The sequence below is a fragment of the Pseudophryne corroboree genome, chromosome 9, assembly GCF_028390025.1.
Source record: "Pseudophryne corroboree isolate aPseCor3 chromosome 9, aPseCor3.hap2, whole genome shotgun sequence".
Taxonomy (NCBI): domain Eukaryota; kingdom Metazoa; phylum Chordata; class Amphibia; order Anura; family Myobatrachidae; genus Pseudophryne; species Pseudophryne corroboree.
The window spans coordinates 390850091-390869334 of NC_086452.1; positions in this window are offsets into that span (position 1 = coordinate 390850091).

The window sequence follows — 19244 nt, forward strand, 5'->3', positions numbered from 1 at the left end:
AGACAAATTATGTGGCGCTGTATATGGTCTTCACCACTGATCTCAGACAGCCATCAGCCATAGCGGGGTGGGGGTGGCAGAAGAACACATAAGGAAGCAGCAGAGGTACAAGGAAAGGGGCAGGGGCACACATGGGGGGGGGTGGAGATAGTGTCAGAAGCACAGAAAGCAAATGGGCAAAGGCATAGAGGAGGGAAGTGGGAGGCACATATGGGAGAGGGAGCTGAGGCATGGAAGGATGGGGGGGTAGCAGAGACACAGCTGGGGAATGGCTTCTGAGTGTCTTTGTGCAGTCCAGCCCCAGCCAGGGAAAGCAGAGGGTGAGGGAGAAGGAAGGAACTGCCATATGGGGGCGGGGCAACACGAGTGAGGAGTGGAAGCTGAACTAAGTTCAGAATGAAGAAGTCCATTGGGGGTTGGGGCTTACAACCCCCATACCTTCTTTTTTTTAAGCCTGGATGTAAAACAAAGGCTGGCAGTGGGTCCCGCTGGTGCTGATGATCCCAGTCCTGAGCTGCTTCTTGCTCACACTATCACAGGCATACATGTGCCTGTGAGTGAGAAGCAGGCTGCAGCCACGATCATCAGCTCCAGAGTGTCCCTCTGTCAGTTGTTCTTCCTGTATCCACCTTAACCCACCACCAACCTCCCACCACACCAGTATGCAGGTTATTACTGGCCCTCTCATTTAAGTCGGCTCCACCTGCTGGCCGCTTCGTCAGTCAGCCCGGGCTCTAAGCACAGCCAGCATACTGAATGATTTTGAGAACTCTGGGCGGTCCCCACAGGTCCGCCCGCAACTCAGCCCAGCCCCGGCTCTGTGTCAGCTTTATGTCTGGCCAGTACCCACACACTTCTGTCCTCAATAAATAATGCTGTCCGGCAGCCCTGCAGTGCACCCGAACGACTGCCTGTCATACACGTCAGGAGGGGGGGATGATTATCCAAACAACAGGCAGTCCAACCAGCGTGCCGGTGTGCGGGGGTGCCAGATATTAGGGGGTGCCTGTGCACCCCTGTGCGCCCGCCTATATTCCAAGCGCTGCCATTTGGCCTCTCCACAGCACTGAGAGTGTTCACCAAGGTCATGGCAGAGATGATGCTATTACTCCGCAGCAGGGAGTGAACATAATTCCATATCTGAACGATCTCCTGATAAAAGCGTCTTCCCGAGAGAAGTTGTTGCAGAGTATTGCTCTCTCAACTGGACTACTCCAGGATCATGGGTGGATCCTGAACCTCCCAAAGTCACATTTGGAACTGACAAGGAGAGTGCCCTTCCTGGGGATGATACTCGACACAGAGGTGCAGAGAGTCTTTCTACCGGTGGAGAAAGCGTTGGTGATCCAATCAATGGTACGGGATGTCCTGAAGCCAGCCCGGGTATCGGTTCATCAGTGCATTCACCTTCTGGGGAAGATGGTAGCCTCCTATGAGGCTCTTCAGTACGGAAGATTCCATGCGAGGTCCTTCCAACTGGATCTCCTAAACAAGTGGTCAGGATCACATCTTTACATGTACTAGCGGATACGCCTGTCGCCGAAAGCCAGAATTTCACTCCTCTGGTGGCTGCAAACTTCTCACCTACTCAAGGGCTGCAGGTTCAGGATTCAGAATTGGATCCTTCTAACCACAGATGCAAGTCTCAGAGGTTGGGGAGCAGTCACCCAAGGGGAAACTTTCCAAGGAAAGTGGTCAAGTCTGGAATCCATACCAACAGGGCGGAATGGAGAGCAGAGCGGCAATGACAGAGGTAACAAGAATCCTCCTCTGGACAGAAAGGCATGCGGTGGCTCTATCAGCAATCTTCATTCTGGGAGTAGACAACTGGGAAGCGGACTTCCTCAGCAGACACGATCTCCATTCAGGAGAATGGGGCCTCCACCCGGAGTTGTTTGCAGAGGTGACAAGCCATTGGGGTGTTCCTCAGGTAAACATGATGGCCTCTCGCCTCAACAAGAAGCTTCGCAGGTACTGCTCCAGGTCGAGAGACCCACAGGCAGTGGCGGTGGACGCACGGATAACTCGGTGGGTGTTCCACTCAGTGTATGTGTTCCCTCCACTAGCACTTATCCCAAGAATTCTCAAACTAATAAAAAGAACAAGAGTTCAGGCGATCCTCATTGCTCCGGACTGGCCAAGGAGGGCTTGGTATGCGGGTCTTCTGGAGTTACTCCTGGAGGATCCGAGGCCTCTTCTTCTTCGCGAGGACCTTCTTCAACAGGGGCCGTTCGCCTATCAAGACTTAATGCGGCTACGTTTGACAGCATAGAGGTTGAACGCCAGATCTTAGCTCGGAAGGGCATTCCGAAAAAGGGTCATTCCTACCCTAATTCAGGCTAGGGAGTTATGTCTAAACATTACCATCGTACTTGAAAAAAGTATGTGTCTTGCTGTGAATCCAAGAAGTATCCAATGGTGGCGTTTCAACTGGGATGATTTCTCCTCTTTCTGCAGGCTGGTGTGGATGTGGTCCTTCGCTTGGGCTCCATTAAAGTCCAGATTTTTGCCTTGTCCATTTTCTTCCAGAAACAATTAGCTGCCCTCCCTGAGGTTCAGACTTTCTTGAAAGGGGTTCTGCACATCCAACCTCCCTTTGTGCCTCCGACGGCACCTTGGGATCTTAATGTGGTGCTGCAGTTCCTGCAATCGGATTGGTTCGAACCTTTGCAGGAGACGTCAAGTTTCTTACTTGGAAGGCGGTCACACTGTTGTCATTGGCATCTGCTAGACGTGTGTCAGAATTAGGGGCATTGTCATGCAAGAGCCCCTATTTGATTTTCCTTGAAGATAGGGCTGAGCTCAGACGTGTCAGCAGTTTCTTCCCGAGGTTGTGTTGGCTTTTCCTATCAACCAACCTATTGTGGTGCCAGTGGCTACTGACTCTTCAATTACCTCAAAGTCCTTTGATGTGGTGAGGGCTTTGAAGATTTATGTGGAGAGAACCTCTCGTCACAGGAAGTCGGGCGCTTTGTTCGTCTTTTATGATCCCAACAAGGTTGGGTGTCCTGCCTCTAAGCAGACGATTTCTCGCTGTGCTGTATCAGGTTTACTATCTAGCATGCTTATTCTAGTGCTTGCCTGGCTGTGTCCAAAATCTGTTAAGGCCCACTCTACTCATAAAGTGGGTTCTTCCTGGGCGGCTGCCCGGGGTGTCTCTGCATTACAGCTTTGCCGAGCTGCTACTTGGTCTGGGTCGAACACGTTTGCTAAGTTCTACAAGTTCGATACTTTGGCCTCTGAGGACCTAAAGTTTGGTCAATCAGTTCTGCAGGAACCTCAGCACTCTCCCTCCCATACTGGGAGCATTGGTACATCCCCATGGTACTAAATGGACCCCAGCATCCTCTAGGACGTAAGAGAAAATAGGATTTCTCTGACGTCCTAAGTGGATGCTGGGGACTCCGTCAGGACCATGGGGATAGCGGCTCCGCAGGAGACAGGGCACAAAAATAAAGCTTTAGGATCTGGTGGTGTGCACTGGCTCCTCCCCCTATGACCCTCCTCCAAGCCTCAGTTAGGTTTTTGTGCCCGTCCGAGCAGGGTGCAATCTAGGTGGCTCTCTTAAGGAGCTGCTTAGAAAAAGTTTTTAGGTTTTTTATTTTCAGTGAGTCCTGCTGGCAACAGGCTCACTGCATCGAGGGACTTAGGGGAGAGAAGTTCAACTCACCTGCGTGCAGGATGGATTGGCTTCTTAGGCTACTGGACACCATTAGCTCCAGAGGGAGTCGGAACACAGGTCTCACCCTGGGGTTCGTCCCGGAGCCGCGCCGCCGACCCCCCTTGCAGATGCTGAAGATTGAAGGTCCAGAAACCGGCGGCAGAAGGCTTTTCAGTCTTCATGAAGGTAGCGCACAGCACTGCAGCTGTGCGCCATTGTTGTCACACACTTCACACCATAGGTCACGGAGGGTGCAGGGCGCTGCTGGGGGCGCCCTGGGCAGCAATGTATAATACCTTTTATGGCTAAAAAATACATCACATATAGCCCTTGAGGCTATATGGATGTATTTAACCCCTGCCAGATATCTCAAACTCCGGGAGAAAAGCCCGCCGGAATAGGGGGCGGGGCTTATTCTCCTCAGCACACAGCGCCATTTTCCTGCTCAGCTCCGCTGTGAGGAAGGCTCCCAGGACTCTCCCCTGCACTGCACTACAGAAACAGGGTAAAACAGAGAGGGGGGGCACTTTTTTTGGCGATATTTTATATATTTAAGCTGCTATAAGGATACAACACTTATATAAGGTTGTTCCCATATATATTATAGCGCTTGGGTGTGTGCTGGCAAACTCTCCCTCTGTCTCCCCAAAGGGCTAGTGGGGTCCTGTCTTCGATAAGAGCATTCCCTGTGTGTCTGCTGTGTGTCGGTACGTGTGTGTCGACATGTATGAGGACGATGTTGGTGTGGAGGCAGAGCAATTGCCGATAATGGTGATGTCACCCCCCAGGGAGTCGACACCGGAATGGATGGCTTTGTTTATGGAATTACGTGATAATGTCAGCACATTACAAAAATCAGTTGACGACATGAGACGGCCGGAAAACCAGTTGGTACCTGCCCAGGCGTCTCAGACACCGTCAGGGGCTGTAAAACGCCCTTTACCTCAGTCGGACGACACAGACCCAGACACGGACACTGAATCTAGTGTCGACGGTGAAGAAACAAACGTATTTTCAAGTAGGGCCACACGTTATATGATCACGGCAATGAAGGAGGCTTTGCATATCTCTGATACTGCAAGTACCACAAAAAGGGGTATTATGTGGGGGGTGAAAAAACTACCTGTAGTTTTTCCTGAATCAGAGGAATTGAATGATGTATGTGATGAAGCGTGGGTTAACCCAGATAGAAAAGTGCTAATTTCAAAAAAGTTATTGGCATTATACCCTTTCCCGCCAGAGGTTAGGGCGCGCTGGGAAACACCCCCTAGGGTGGATAAGGCGCTCACACGCTTATCAAAACAAGTGGCGTTACCGTCTCCTGATACGGCCGCCCTCAAGGATCCAGCTGATAGGAGGCTGGAAACTACCCTAAAAAGTATATACACACATACTGGTGTTATACTGCGACCAGCCATCGCCTCAGCCTGGATGTGCAGTGCTGGGGTGGTCTGGTCGGATTCCCTGACTGAAAATATTGATACCCTGGATAGGGACAGTATTTTATTGACTATAGAGCAATTAAAGGATGCTTTTCTTTATATGCGAGATGCTCAGAGGGATATTTGCACTCTGGCATCGAGAGTAAATGCGATGTCCATATCTGCTAGAAGAAGTTTATGGACGCGACAGTGGTCAGGTGATGCGGATTCTAAACGACATATGGAAGTATTGCCGTATAAAGGGGAGGAATTATTTGGCGTCGGTCTATCGGATCTGGTGGCCACGGCAACTGCCGGAAAATCCACCTTTTTACCTCAGACCCCCTCCCAACAGAAAAAGACACCGTCTTTTCAGCCGCAGTCCTTTCGGTCCTATAAGAACAAGCGGGCAAAAGGACAGTCATATCTGCCCCGGGGCAGAGGAAGGGGTAAGAGAGGACAGCAAGCAGCCCCTGCCCAGGAACAGAAGCCCTCCCAGGGTTCTGCAAAGCCCTCAGCATGACGCTGGGGCTTTACAAGCGGACTCAGGAGCGGTGGGGGGTCGACTCAAGAATTTCAGCGCACAGTGGGCTTGCTCACAGGTGGACCCCTGGATCCTGCAGGTAGTATCTCAGGGTTACAGGTTGGAATTCGAGAAGTCTCCCCCTCGCCGGTTCCTAAAGTCTGCTTTGCCAACGTCTCCCTCAGACAGGGCGACGGTATTGGAAGCCATTCACAAGCTGTTTTCTCAGCAGGTGATAGTCAAGGTACCCCTCCTACAACAAGGAAAAGGGTATTACTCCACGCTATTTGTGGTACCGAAGCCGGACGGCTCGGTAAGACCTATTCTAAATCTGAAATCTTTGAACCTGTACATACAGAAATTCAAATTCAAGATGGAGTCACTCAGAGCAGTGATAGCGAATCTGGAAGAAGGGGACTTTATGGTGTCCCTGGACATAAAGGATGCTTACCTGCATGTCCCAATTTGCCCTTCACATCAAGGGTACCTCAGGTTCGTGGTGCAAAACTGTCATTATCAGTTTCAGACGCTGCCATTTGGATTGTCCACAGCACCTCGGGTCTTTACCAAGGTAATGGCCGAAATGATGATTCTTCTTCGAAGAAGAGGCGTATTAATTATCCCTTACTTGGACGATCTCCTGATAAGGGCAAGGTCCAGAGAACAGCTGGAGGACGGAGTAGCACTAACCCAATTAGTGCTGCAACAACACGGGTGGATTCTGAATTTTCCAAAATCTCAGTTGACACCGACAACACGTCTGCTGTTCCTGGGAATGATTCTGGACACGGTTCAGAAAAAGGTGTTTCTTCCGGAGGAGAAAGCCAAGGAGTTATCCAAACTTGTCAGGAACCTCCTAAAACCAGGAAAAGTGTCTGTGCATCAATGCACAAGAGTCCTGGGAAAGATGGTGGCTTCTTACGAAGCGATTCCATTCGGCAGATTCCATGCACGAACTTTTCAGTGGGATCTGTTGGACAAATGGTCCGGATCGCATCTGCAGATGCACCAGCGGATAACCTTATCACCACGGACAAGGGTGTCTCTTCTGTGGTGGTTGCAGAGTGCTCATCTGTTAGAGGGCCGCAGATTCGGCATACAGGACTGGGTCCTGGTGACCACGGATGCCAGTCTGAGAGGCTGGGGAGCGGTCACACAGGGAAGAAACTTCCAGGGAGTATGGTCAAGCCTGGAGATGTCTTTTCACATAAATATACTGGAGCTAAGAGCGATTTACAATGCTCTAAGTCTGGCAAAACCCCTGCTTCAGGGTCAGCCGGTGTTGATCCAGTAGGACAACATCACGGCAGTCGCCCACGTAAACAGACAGGGCGGCACAAGAAGCAGGACAGCAATGGCAGAAGCTGCAAGGATTCTTCGCTGGGCGGAAGATCATGTGATAGCACTGTCAGCAGTGTTCATCCGGGAGTGGACAACTGGGAAGCAGACTTCCTCAGCAGACACGATCTACACCCGGGAGAGTGGGGATTTCATCCAGAAGTCTTCCACATGATTGTGAACCGTTGGGAAAAACCAAAGGTGGATATGATGGCGTCCCGCCTCAACAAAAAACTGGACAGGTATTGCGCCATGTCAAGAGACCCTCAGGCAATAGCTGTGGACGCTCTGGTAACACCGTGGGTGTTCCAGTCAGTGTATGTGTTCCCTCCTCTGCCTCTCATACCAAAAGTACTGAGAATTATACGGCAAAGGGGAGTAAGAACGATACTCGTGGCTCCGGATTGGCCAAGAAGAACTTGGTACCCGGAACTTCAAGAGATGCTCACGGAGGATCCGTGGCCTCTACCTCTAAGACGGGACCTGCTTCAGCAGGGACCGTGTCTATTCCAAGACTTACCGCGGCTGCGTTTGACGGCATGGCGGTTGAACGCCGAATTCTAAGGGAAAAAGGCATTCCGGAAGAGGTCATTCCTACACTGGTAAAAGCCAGGAAGGAGGTGACTGCACAACATTATCACCGCATTTGGAGAAAATATGTTGCGTGGTGTGAGGCCAGGAAGGCCCCCACGGAGGAATTTCTACTGGGTCGATTCCTACATTTCCTGCAAACAGGATTGTCTATGGGCCTCAAATTGGGGTCCATTAAGGTTCAAATTTCGGCCCTGTCAATTTTCTTCCAGAAAGAATTGGCTTCAGTTCCTGAAGTCCAGACTTTTGTAAAAGGAGTACTACATATACAGCCCCCGGTTGTGCCCCCAGTGGCACCGTGGGATCTTAATGTAGTTTTGGATTTTCTCAAATCCCATTGGTTTGAGCCACTCAAATCGGTGGAGTTGAAATATCTTACATGGAAAGTAACCATGCTACTGGCCCTGGCTTCAGCCAGGAGAGTATCAGAATTAGCGGCTTTATCATATAAGAGCCCATATCTGATTTTCCATTCGGACAGGGCAGAACTGAGGACGCGTCCTCATTTTCTGCCTAAGGTGGTGTCAGCGTTTCACCTGAACCAGCCTATTGTGGTGCCTGCTGCTACTAACGATTTGGAGGATTCCAAGTTGTTGGACGTGGTCCGGGCATTGAAAATATATATTTCAAGAACGGATGGAGTCAGAAAGTCTGACTCGCTGTTTATATTGTATGCACCCAACAAGCTGGGTGCTCCTGCTTCTAAGCAGACGATTGCTCGTTGGATTTGTAGCACAATTCAACTTGCACATTCTGTGGCAGGCTTGCCACAACCAAAATCTGTCAAGGCCCATTCCACAAGGAAAGTGGGCTCATCCTGGGCGGCTGCCCGGGGGGTCTCGGCATTACAACTCTGCCGAGCAGCTACGTGGTCGGGGGAGAACACGTTTGTAAAATTCTACAAATTTGATACCCTGGCTAAAGAGGACCTGGAGTTCTCTCATTCGGTGCTGCAGAGTCATCCGCACTCTCCCGCCCGTTTGGGAGCTTTGGTATAATCCCCATGGTCCTGACGGAGTCCCCAGCATCCACTTAGGACGTCAGAGAAAATAAGATTTTACTTACCGATAAATCTATTTCTCGTAGTCCGTAGTGGATGCTGGGCGCCCATCCCAAGTGCGGATTGTCTGCAATACTTGTACATAGTTATTGTTACAAAAAAATCTGGTTGTTAATAGTTGTGAGCCATCTGTTCAGAGGCTCCTACGTTTGTCATACTGTTAACTGGGTTCAGATCACAAGTTGTACGGTGTGATTGGTGTGGCTGGTATGAGTCTTACCCGGGATTCAATATCCTTCCTTATTGTGTACGCTCGTCCGGGCACAGTATCCTAACTGAGGCTTGGAGGAGGGTCATAGGGGGAGGAGCCAGTGCACACCACCTGATCCTAAAGCTTTATTTTTGTGCCCTGTCTCCTGCGGAGCCGCTATCCCCATGGTCCTGATGGAGTCCCCAGCATCCACTACGGACTACGAGAAATAGATTTATCGGTAAGTAAAATCTTATTTTTAATTACCTACCAGGAAATCCTTTTCTCGTAGTCCATAGAGGATGCTGGGCGCCCGACCAGTGATTCGTATTCCTGCATTGTTACTTGATTCAGTATTGTTATTTCAGCCGTTGCTGAATTGTTCCAAGTTGGTTAGTTTGGCTTTCCTTTTTTGTTAAGTGTGAGCTGGTGTGAATCTCACCACTATCTGTGTATTTCCTTCTCTCGAAGTATGTCCATCTCCTCGGGCACAGTTTCTAGACTGAGCCTTGTAGGAGGGGCATAGAGGGAGGGTCCAGCCCACACTATTAAACTCTTAAAGTGCCAGTGGCTCCCAAAGGACCTGTCTATAACCCATGGTACTAAATGGACCCCAGCATCCTCTACGGACTACGAGAAAAGGATTTACCGGTAGGTAATTAAAATCCTATTTTTTCTGTATGTGTTTTTTTCTGGTTACTATATATTTAACACCCCTTGTGACTAACTAGTGCTTTTTGTGTGATCTGATAGTGAAGAGAGGGGCGGAGCGATTTAGTTCTGCATGATTTGTCCCAACAGAAAAAAAGTAGCTGAGAGAGATACATAGTTGTACTATGGTTAATCCTTAGGGGAGTTTCTCAGATTGAAACCCAGGGAGGAGGGATGCAGTTCCCGGTGTCCCCTGATGCTCTAACTTGTTGAAGGGAGGAGCAGTCATGTTATGTTTTGAGGGGCAAAGAGCCAATATTTGAACAGGGGAGAATCCTCCATGAAAAGGGACCATGGGGTAGATAGACCATATAGATGTATGAAACAGTGAAATGAGTGGAAAAGTGAGCCTTTTGGAGACATCGCCCATGGCAACCAGTCAGCTGCTAAGTATAATATTATAGCATGCACTTGATAAATGTTACCTCTATAGATGTGCAGGTTCAGATTTACTAAGTTCTTGACGCCAAATTATCGCAAGCTCGGATTTATCCATATTTTTCTTATTGGCTATCCAAAACACGTGACAGCTGGATAGCTAATAATATGCCGTTTTGAGATCTAATTAAGGGGTCTATTCATGAAGGAGTGAAAACAGTGGAGAAGTGAGCCAATTGAGAAGTTGACCATTGCAACCAATAAGCTTTTAAGTAACATTTGTCAAATGCATTCTATAAATGATATGTAGCAGCTGGCTCACTGGCTCCACTCTTTTCACTGCTTCATGAATAGGCCCCTTAATCCACTCTTTTCACTGCTTCATATGTTACACCTATGTACCCAGTTATGGGGAGAAGGAGTCCCATATTATGATTACAAAGGTTGGGTGGGTCTCACATACAAAATGCCCCAGCAGCCAGCAGAGAAAATGGTCATCCTGGCTAAATTAAATAGGAAGCTGGAAGCCTCATAATGGAAAAAAGAGGGCATGAAGCCCAAAGTAAGGGACAGCCGAGGGAACAGAGGAGGGTCAAAGTCTGTGGGGAAGTGCTGCAGAGCTATGATAAAGAGACAAAAAGCTGTGATAAATAAAGAAATGCAGAGCTGTGATATAGTAAGAGATGCTGTGCTGTGATACAGTAAAGAGATACAGCGCTGTGATACAGTAAAGAGATGCAGAGTTGTGATATAGTAAAGAAATGCAGTGCTGTGATATTGTAAAGAGATGCAGGGCTGTGATAGAGTAAGAGATGCAGTGCTGTGATATAGTAAAGAGAAGCAGTGCTGTGATATAATAAAGAGATGCAGAGTTGTGATACAGTAAAGAGATGCAGAGTTGTGATACAGTAAAGAGATGCAGTGCTGTGATATAGTAAATAGATGCAATGCTGTGATATAGTAAAGAGAGGCAGCGCTGTGATAAATAAGGAGATGCAGAGTTGTGATATAGTAAAGAGATGCAGTGCTGTGATATAGTAAAGAGAAGCAGTGCTGTGATATAGTAAAGAGATGCAATGCTGTGATATAGTAAAGAGAAGCAGTGCTGTGATATAATAAAGAGATGCAGAGTTGTGATACAGTAAAGAGATGCAGAGTTGTGATACAGTAAAGAGATGCAGTGCTGTGATATAGTAAAGAGAGGCAGCGCTGTGAAAAATAAGGAGATGCAGAGTTGTGATATAGTAAAGAGATGCAGTGCTGTGATATAGTAAAGAGAAGCAGTGCTGTGATATAGTAAAGAGATGCAGAGCTGTGATATAGTAAAGAGAGGCAGCGCTGTGATAAATAAGGAGATGCAGAGTTGTGATATAGTAAAGAGATGTAGTGCTGTGATATAGTAAAGAGAAGCAGTGCTGTGATATAGTAAAGAGATGCAGAGCTGTGATATAGTAAGGAGATGCAGTGCTGTGATATAGTAAAGAGATGCAGAGCTGTGATATAGTAAAGAGAAGCAGTACTGTGATATAATAAAGAGATGCAGAGCTGTGATATAGTAAAGAGATGCAGTGCTGTGATATAGTAAAGAGATGCAGAGCTGTGATATAGTAAAGAGATGCAGAGCTGTGATATAGTAAAGAGATGCAGTGCTGTGATATAGTAAAGAGATGCAGAGTTGTGATATAGTAAAGAGATGCAGTGCTGTGATATAGTAAAGAGATGCAATGCTGTGATATAGTAAAGAGAGGCAGCGCTGTGATAAATAAGGAGATGCAGAGTTGTGATATAGTAAAGAGATGTAGTGCTGTGATATAATAAAGAGAAGCAGTGCTGTGATATAGTAAAGAGATGCAGAGCTGTGATATAGTAAAGAGATGCAGTGCTGTGATATAGTAAAGAGATGCAGAGTTGTGATATAGTAAAGAGATGCAGAGCTGTGATATAGTAAGAGATGCTGTGCTGTGATACAGTAAAGAGATACAGCGCTGTGATACAGTAAAGAGATGCAGAGTTGTGATATAGTAAAGAAATGCAGTGCTGTGATATTGTAAAGAGATGCAGGGCTGTGATAGAGTAAGAGATGCAGTGCTGTGATATAGTAAAGAGAAGCAGTGCTGTGATATAATAAAGAGATGCAGAGTTGTGATACAGTAAAGAGATGCAGAGTTGTGATACAGTAAAGAGATGCAGTGCTGTGATATAGTAAATAGATGCAATGCTGTGATATAGTAAAGAGAGGCAGCGCTGTGATAAATAAGGAGATGCAGAGTTGTGATATAGTAAAGAGATGCAGTGCTGTGATATAGTAAAGAGAAGCAGTGCTGTGATATAGTAAAGAGATGCAATGCTGTGATATAGTAAAGAGAGGCAGTGCTGTGATATAATAAAGAGATGCAGAGTTGTGATACAGTAAAGAGATGCAGAGTTGTGATACAGTAAAGAGATGCAGTGCTGTGATATAGTAAAGAGAGGCAGCGCTGTGAAAAATAAGGAGATGCAGAGTTGTGATATAGTAAAGAGATGCAGTGCTGTGATATAGTAAAGAGAAGCAGTGCTGTGATATAGTAAAGAGATGCAGAGTTGTGATATAGTAAAGAGAGGCAGCGCTGTGATAAATAAGGAGATGCAGAGTTGTGATATAGTAAAGAGATGTAGTGCTGTGATATAGTAAAGAGAAGCAGTGCTGTGATATAGTAAAGAGATGCAGTGCTGTGATATAGTAAGGAGATGCAGTGCTGTGATATAGTAAAGAGATGCAGAGCTGTGATATAGTAAAGAGAAGCAGTACTGTGATATAATAAAGAGATGCAGAGCTGTGATATAGTAAAGAGATGCAGTGCTGTGATATAGTAAAGAGCTGCAGAGCTGTGATATAGTAAAGAGATGCAGAGCTGTGATATAGTAAAGAGATGCAGTGCTGTGATATAGTAAAGAGATGCAGAGTTGTGATATAGTAAAGAGATGCAGTGCTGTGATATAGTAAAGAGATGCAATGCTGTGATATAGTAAAGAGAGGCAGCGCTGTGATAAATAAGGAGATGCAGAGTTGTGATATAGTAAAGAGATGTAGTGCTGTGATATAATAAAGAGAAGCAGTGCTGTGATATAGTAAAGAGATGCAGAGCCGTGATATAGTAAAGAGATGCAGTGCTGTGATATAGTAAAGAGATGCAGAGTTGTGATATAGTAAAGAGATGCAGTGCTGTGATATAGTAAAGAGATGCAATGCTGTGATATAGTAAAGAGAGGCAGCGCTGTGATAAATAAGGAGATGCAGAGTTGTGATATAGTAAAGAGATGCAGTGCTGTGATATAGTAAAGAGAAGCAGTGCTGTGATATAGTAAAGAGATGCAGAGCTGTGATATAGTAAAGAGATGCAGTTCTGCGATATAGTAAAGAGATGAAGAGTTGTGATACAGTAAAGAGATGCTGAGCTGTGATAAACATGGAGATGCAGAGCAGTGATTTAGTAAAAAGATGGTTTAGAAACCAAGTAATGTGATGGTGGAGTCATTTAATAAAGAGAATTTGTTTTGGAATGGGGATGGTGTGTCACTCACCTTATTGTACTTGCATCTCACACCCACCATGTAACCTGTGTCCACACGAGAACAAAAAACTTAGCTGTAAAGCCTGCATGAAAGTCAATAACTGTTTACACCTATAAGCTAACCAGGGTAGCTGAATGCATTAGCGAGGAGTAGAGCTGTCTACCCCTGCATGTCGTAGCAACTACACAGTGAATTTGATTATAGATATTCATATGAATAGAGAGAGGGGGGGATGGGGATTCAATTGCCAGCAAAGGGTACAAATTGTCATTGCTGTGGCATTTAAATGCAGACAACTGCAGTCCATCTTGCATCCTTTGCCCAGCCCGATTAACACAATGCAGTAGCAAACACTTTCGTGCAAGATCCTGCTGCCATAAAGTGCGGCTTGTGTTGTACAGATTCGGCAGGGTGAGATCATTGGCAGCAATTGAATTACCCTTAAAGAGAGAAAGAGAGATACATATACATATTACATCTGTGTTTTTTTTACATATACGCGTCATATATATATATATATATTTATATATTTTTTTATATATATATATATATATATATATATATATATATATATATATATATATATATCCAATAATGAGTATGGCACTCACAGGTTTTCATAAAGCGTGTATAATCCAATAAATGTATTTTCAAATATCCATCAAAATGATGGATATTTGAAAAGAAATTTATTGGATTATACACGCTTTATGAAAACCTGTGAGTGCCGTCCTCGTTACTGGATTTATGCTTTCACAACATACGTGTTTGGATGGGAGCACTGGGGTATTTGTTTCTTATTTATTGAGTGCCGATTCGCCTGGGATTTTATATATATATATATATATATATATATATAATATATTTATATATGTATATATATATACCTTTACATATATAAGATTAGAAATCATGAGAAGTGCCATGACCTGTGTTAATGCACTAGTTTTCACAAGGGTTTCTACAGTAATATCCATATAAATTACAGTTGGGGCTACATTATAAAATGTATTTATTGGGGAGGTTTTAGTGTACGTGTCTGGATCCCAGCGGTCAGGAGGCCGACGCCGAAATCCTGACCTCCACAGGTTATTTTCACTCAGTTGGTGGGTCCACGCCACCATCCGAGTGGGAATATAACCTGTGGCAAGCAAATCGAGCCACCGGGCCTGAAGCATGGCAATCGTAGTGAGCCCGCAAGGTCATTCCCACTCGGTTCATGGGTCTACGCCATCAACCGAGTGGGAATATAACCTGTGATGAGCGAAGCAATCCACCCGGCTCGAATCGACTCGCTGACAATATTCCGGTTTATGGGATGACGCTGTTGGTATCCTGAAAACCGGCATCCCGTCTGTCGGTAAAACATACCGAACGCACGTGAAGTACCCCCTTCTAATCTAGGGAACTGTTGCAATTGTTTATAGATATTCTCATAGATGCCTGAACCTCAGTCATGTTCTGGTTCCTAGTGAATTAATTGGTTGCATTGCATGGGTATTGTTTGAGCTCACAAAATATCTACCCCAACTGTGTTCTTGGCAGGTGCACTTAAGAGTGCACTTAAGGATAAGAGCATAAATGGTCTGGCAGCATCAAACTTTTAAGAAGAGGTAATATCTATGTTTAGTCTAGAAAGTTGGTCAGGTCCTAAAAGTAATTGATGATTTGAATTACCACCTTGTGAGGATTTGCTGGAATCCAGCAAAGAATTCCAGCAAAAATGTTGCATGCATCTTTCTGTTTAAACAAATAGCCTTATATCTATTAATCTAAAGTTATCCTGTCTAAAATTCTAAAATATTTTTATCTGACCTATTTCTATGCCAACAGAAATTGTGTCTTGGTTACAGTTTCCAATGCATAAGCATATCTCCACATCTGCTGCAAACAAAGTATCTGCACTGGTTCCTGTAGATTAGGGTTAGGCAAAATATGACTCTGAAACATCCAGGATGGCCTTCCAGTCATGGGCTGGCAGAACATACCAGCACGTACTTCCACAAAAGTAGAAAGAAATACGATTGAGTGCGTTGTCAGCAGCAGCTGGTATAGGAAGTTGGTCAACTCCCCAATTGTTATATATAAAGAGAAAAAAATGTGTACCAGGGCTGGCTGTATATTAAAAAATGATTATTAAAAATAAATTATTTCTAGGACGGTTGGTTACAAGATTGGTAATAAAATAGATTTAATAAACTAAATCAATACAGTACATAGAAAACATTCATATAAAAATGTCACAGTGCTATTAGCAAAAAAACTCATTATAAAAATGACATTAATACGACTCCTATTAGCAGCAATATTCATACCCTGGCTAGGACTCTCTTTGGATCAAATCCACATTGGGTCGTCAGACTGATTTTAAACATTGGCGCTGTGATATATCGAAGCATGAAGAGAGATAAAGTGAAGAGAGATAAGGTACCAACCAATAAGCTTCTGTCATTTTACAGGGTGTGTTTGAAACATTACAATTTTAAATCTCCCCCTAACTCCTGTAATCTAGTTTATTTTATAAATATTCATAAGAACATTTTGACTGCTGCCTTTGAAGCCAGGTAGGGCTGCTGTTAGTGGCGGCTCCTGAGGTGGGGCTGGAGCACAATCAAAAAGTTCAAATAGGGGAGCCACACCAACTGCCACCAACTGTCATCCCAAACTGACTCACTGGCAGTTGGTGTGGCTCCTCTATTTGAATTTTGGATTGAGCTGCAGCTCCACCTCTGGAGCCACTACTGGCTGCTGTGATAGCAGGGAAGTGGCTTCCCATTGGAAGTGCTCTATCAGCTAATTGGAGTCTGTACTGGCAGTCCTAGGGGGAGAAAACAACTGCCTTGGAGGGCCTTTTTGTCACGTGATTAGCAAGGAACACTTCCAATGGAAAGTCACTGCCACTGCTAGACAGTCACTGCAAGCGGTGGATTTTACTTAGGGGCTGCAGTCTTGGAGCCACAAGATATAATCTGCCACTGAGTTTAAGTAATATAGCTCTAGTGTATTTGAGCCCTCTATTTGTTTGTTTTCCATTTGTGCGTCCACCCAAGTCTCTGATGAACCCAGACTTGCCGAAGTGGACTTGGGATCACCTCGGTAAGCAAGTGATCTGTGTCCCTCCCAAATTACTTTTTGTTTTGTTTTATTCAGCCTTTACCTCATAAGTCATACTTTTCTTCAGGCCTTCCAGTTTGCATTGGATCATTACACAAGTAGGCAACAATTTGGAAAAAGTAACATACTTTATTTAAAGGGAAGTATTCTCCTCAGGTGCTGAATAGCCTGCTGAAAGCATGAACCATTGTTTACAAGTCTAACTTGCATATAGCATACATCAATGTGTACAAGTTAACTTATATGAGCGCAAGGTTGGTTTCACTTGGTTATAATAAAGTTGCCAATTACTCACAAGGAATGCTTTAATGTATTCCTACAAAACGGTAGATGATTGTTTTAGCAAGGGAGCACTACAAGAGGGAAGCTCTAACCTCTATATATACCTATATAGCTTATCACTCACACCCACACACATCACCCACACTATTACCCACTACTACACATAGGATATATGCAAGCTCACTGGCCAGACTCTCGTTGGTGCACATATTCCTTAACAAACCCGGTAAGTGATATTAAAATAGTATACCTTTGATAAATAGGCATTTAAGGCCCATGCAACTATTTCTAGTTTTGGGTAATGACAGTTAGCCTGCTGCGTGTGTTGGTTTACTGATGATTGGTGATGCTGTCTCTGTGAAGCGATGGAGTGGGTTATCCTTAAGTGTAAGTTTAGCACAGTGCTCACAGGTAAGTGGCTGTTTGTTTTATGACTGACAGTCTTAACAAGCTTAGACTGTGATCGTGGCAGCCAGTAAGCTTTCCTTTGCCTTCCACAATGCACTACAGTCTATAAACTACCTCCTCTTATAAAATAAGTCTTGTAACTCAGAGAACAGGCTGCATAGTAAGGTAGGGGTGTGCTGTAAATTATGGGGCTCAAATTCCTCTGACTAGTGTTGACTTCAGACTGTGAGGTATACAATTGTGAGTGTAACATGCTGAGAGAGGCACAGACTTTGCCACTGGTACCTACTTCCCTTTACAGGTCGCCACTCTCTTCTCTGACTCGGGCTCTGCCAGGTTCAATTCCTCTAAGGGTCTCCTCTCTGCCTCTTTGCTGGCTGCGTCTCCCTCAGATCCGGCAGTGGGCCTCACAATGCAGGCGCATCCTCTGTGTTTCGCTGTTACCTCAGACTCCTGCCTACACTCTGACATGTAAGCACGTTCCTCGGGTTCTCCTCCTGGGGACACCAGCTCCCCCCCACCCCCACCCCCCCACCCCCCCATCATAACTCTGATACAGCTGCGGGTTTCGCTGTCAGTCATATATACCCCATAGGTACTCCTGGCACTATATCAGTGTTTAATATTACATTTCAGTCCTCTCTCCACTACCTAAATAAAATAAGTATTTTTTCTGGTCCCTATTAGTTATTAATACTGCATTAGCAATACATATAGAATTGATATTAACAGCACTAAATGCATTTCTTTTACAGAGAATAAAGGTAACAATCACTTAAAGAGTGATTGCATGTGTATCTGGGGAGATCTATCAATCCTCTGAGCAAGATAAAGTGGAGAAGTTGACTATAGCAAGCAAGTATTATTAGCACAGTCTAGATTGTTCTACTGAAGCTGGTTAATTCAGCATATTGTTTTACTGTGTACAGTAGTTTGTGGTTGGCAGTTTATGCCAAGATAAACTTATTTTATTTTTACCTGGCTTCCTGCTTGATTTGTGACTCCTAGCCACATCTATGCTGCCAATTTCACTTTTCCCTAGTCCCTAGCAAGGGGTCATAATGAGAAATAATGAGAGTAGTAATTGGCACAGACTCAAAGGAATTGACAAGCTCAAGGTAACCTGTGGCTCATCTGCTTTACTGAGCACATTAACATCTATGCCACTTGATTGGATAGAAGTGAGTGTGAATAAAATTAGAGAGGTGCTCAAGCAGGTAGCCGGATTATAGGTCGACAGTCAATAGGTTGACACTATATGGACAACATGCATTAGGTCAACATGTTCAATAGGTCGACAGATCAAATGTTGACATGCATTAAGGACAACAGGTACAATAGGTTGACGGATTAAATGTTGACATGCCTTAAAGACGACAGGTACAAAAGGTTGATGAGTTCAAATGGTTGACATGACAATAGTCGACACACAAATGATCAACACAAGTTTTTTAGTTTTTTTACAGGTTTCCCCAACTTTTGCTTGATTTACTTTCCACATGGACTACGATTGGCAATAGTAGCTCTCCCGAAGCGTGTTGAGTGAAACGAGCCTGAAAGGGTACATGTTTCCCCTGATTGTGGTCACGTATGATGAAACATACAAAATGACACCCACAAATTGGAGAGAGAAAAATGTGGTCAACCATTTCTGTGTCGACCATTGTCATGTTGACCTTTTCACGCTGTCAACCTTTTGCACCTGTCGATCTTATCCACTGTCTACCTTTTACTTGTCAACTGTTTGTCCCTGTTTACCTTTTGAACCTGTCGACCTAATGCATGTCAACCATATAGGGTCGACCTAATGACTGTCTCCCCAGACAATGTAGATCTTCTATACCACACCCATCAAGCAGGCCAGTGCAAAAGGGCTTTAGTGGTGGAGTGTAAGATTCCAGGAGTAGAGATTACTGGGACAATGACAGGTCTTTGTATTATTATTATTATTATTATTATTATTATTATTATTATTATTATTATTAGGAACACTAGTGGTTGGCCTGATGCAGTCC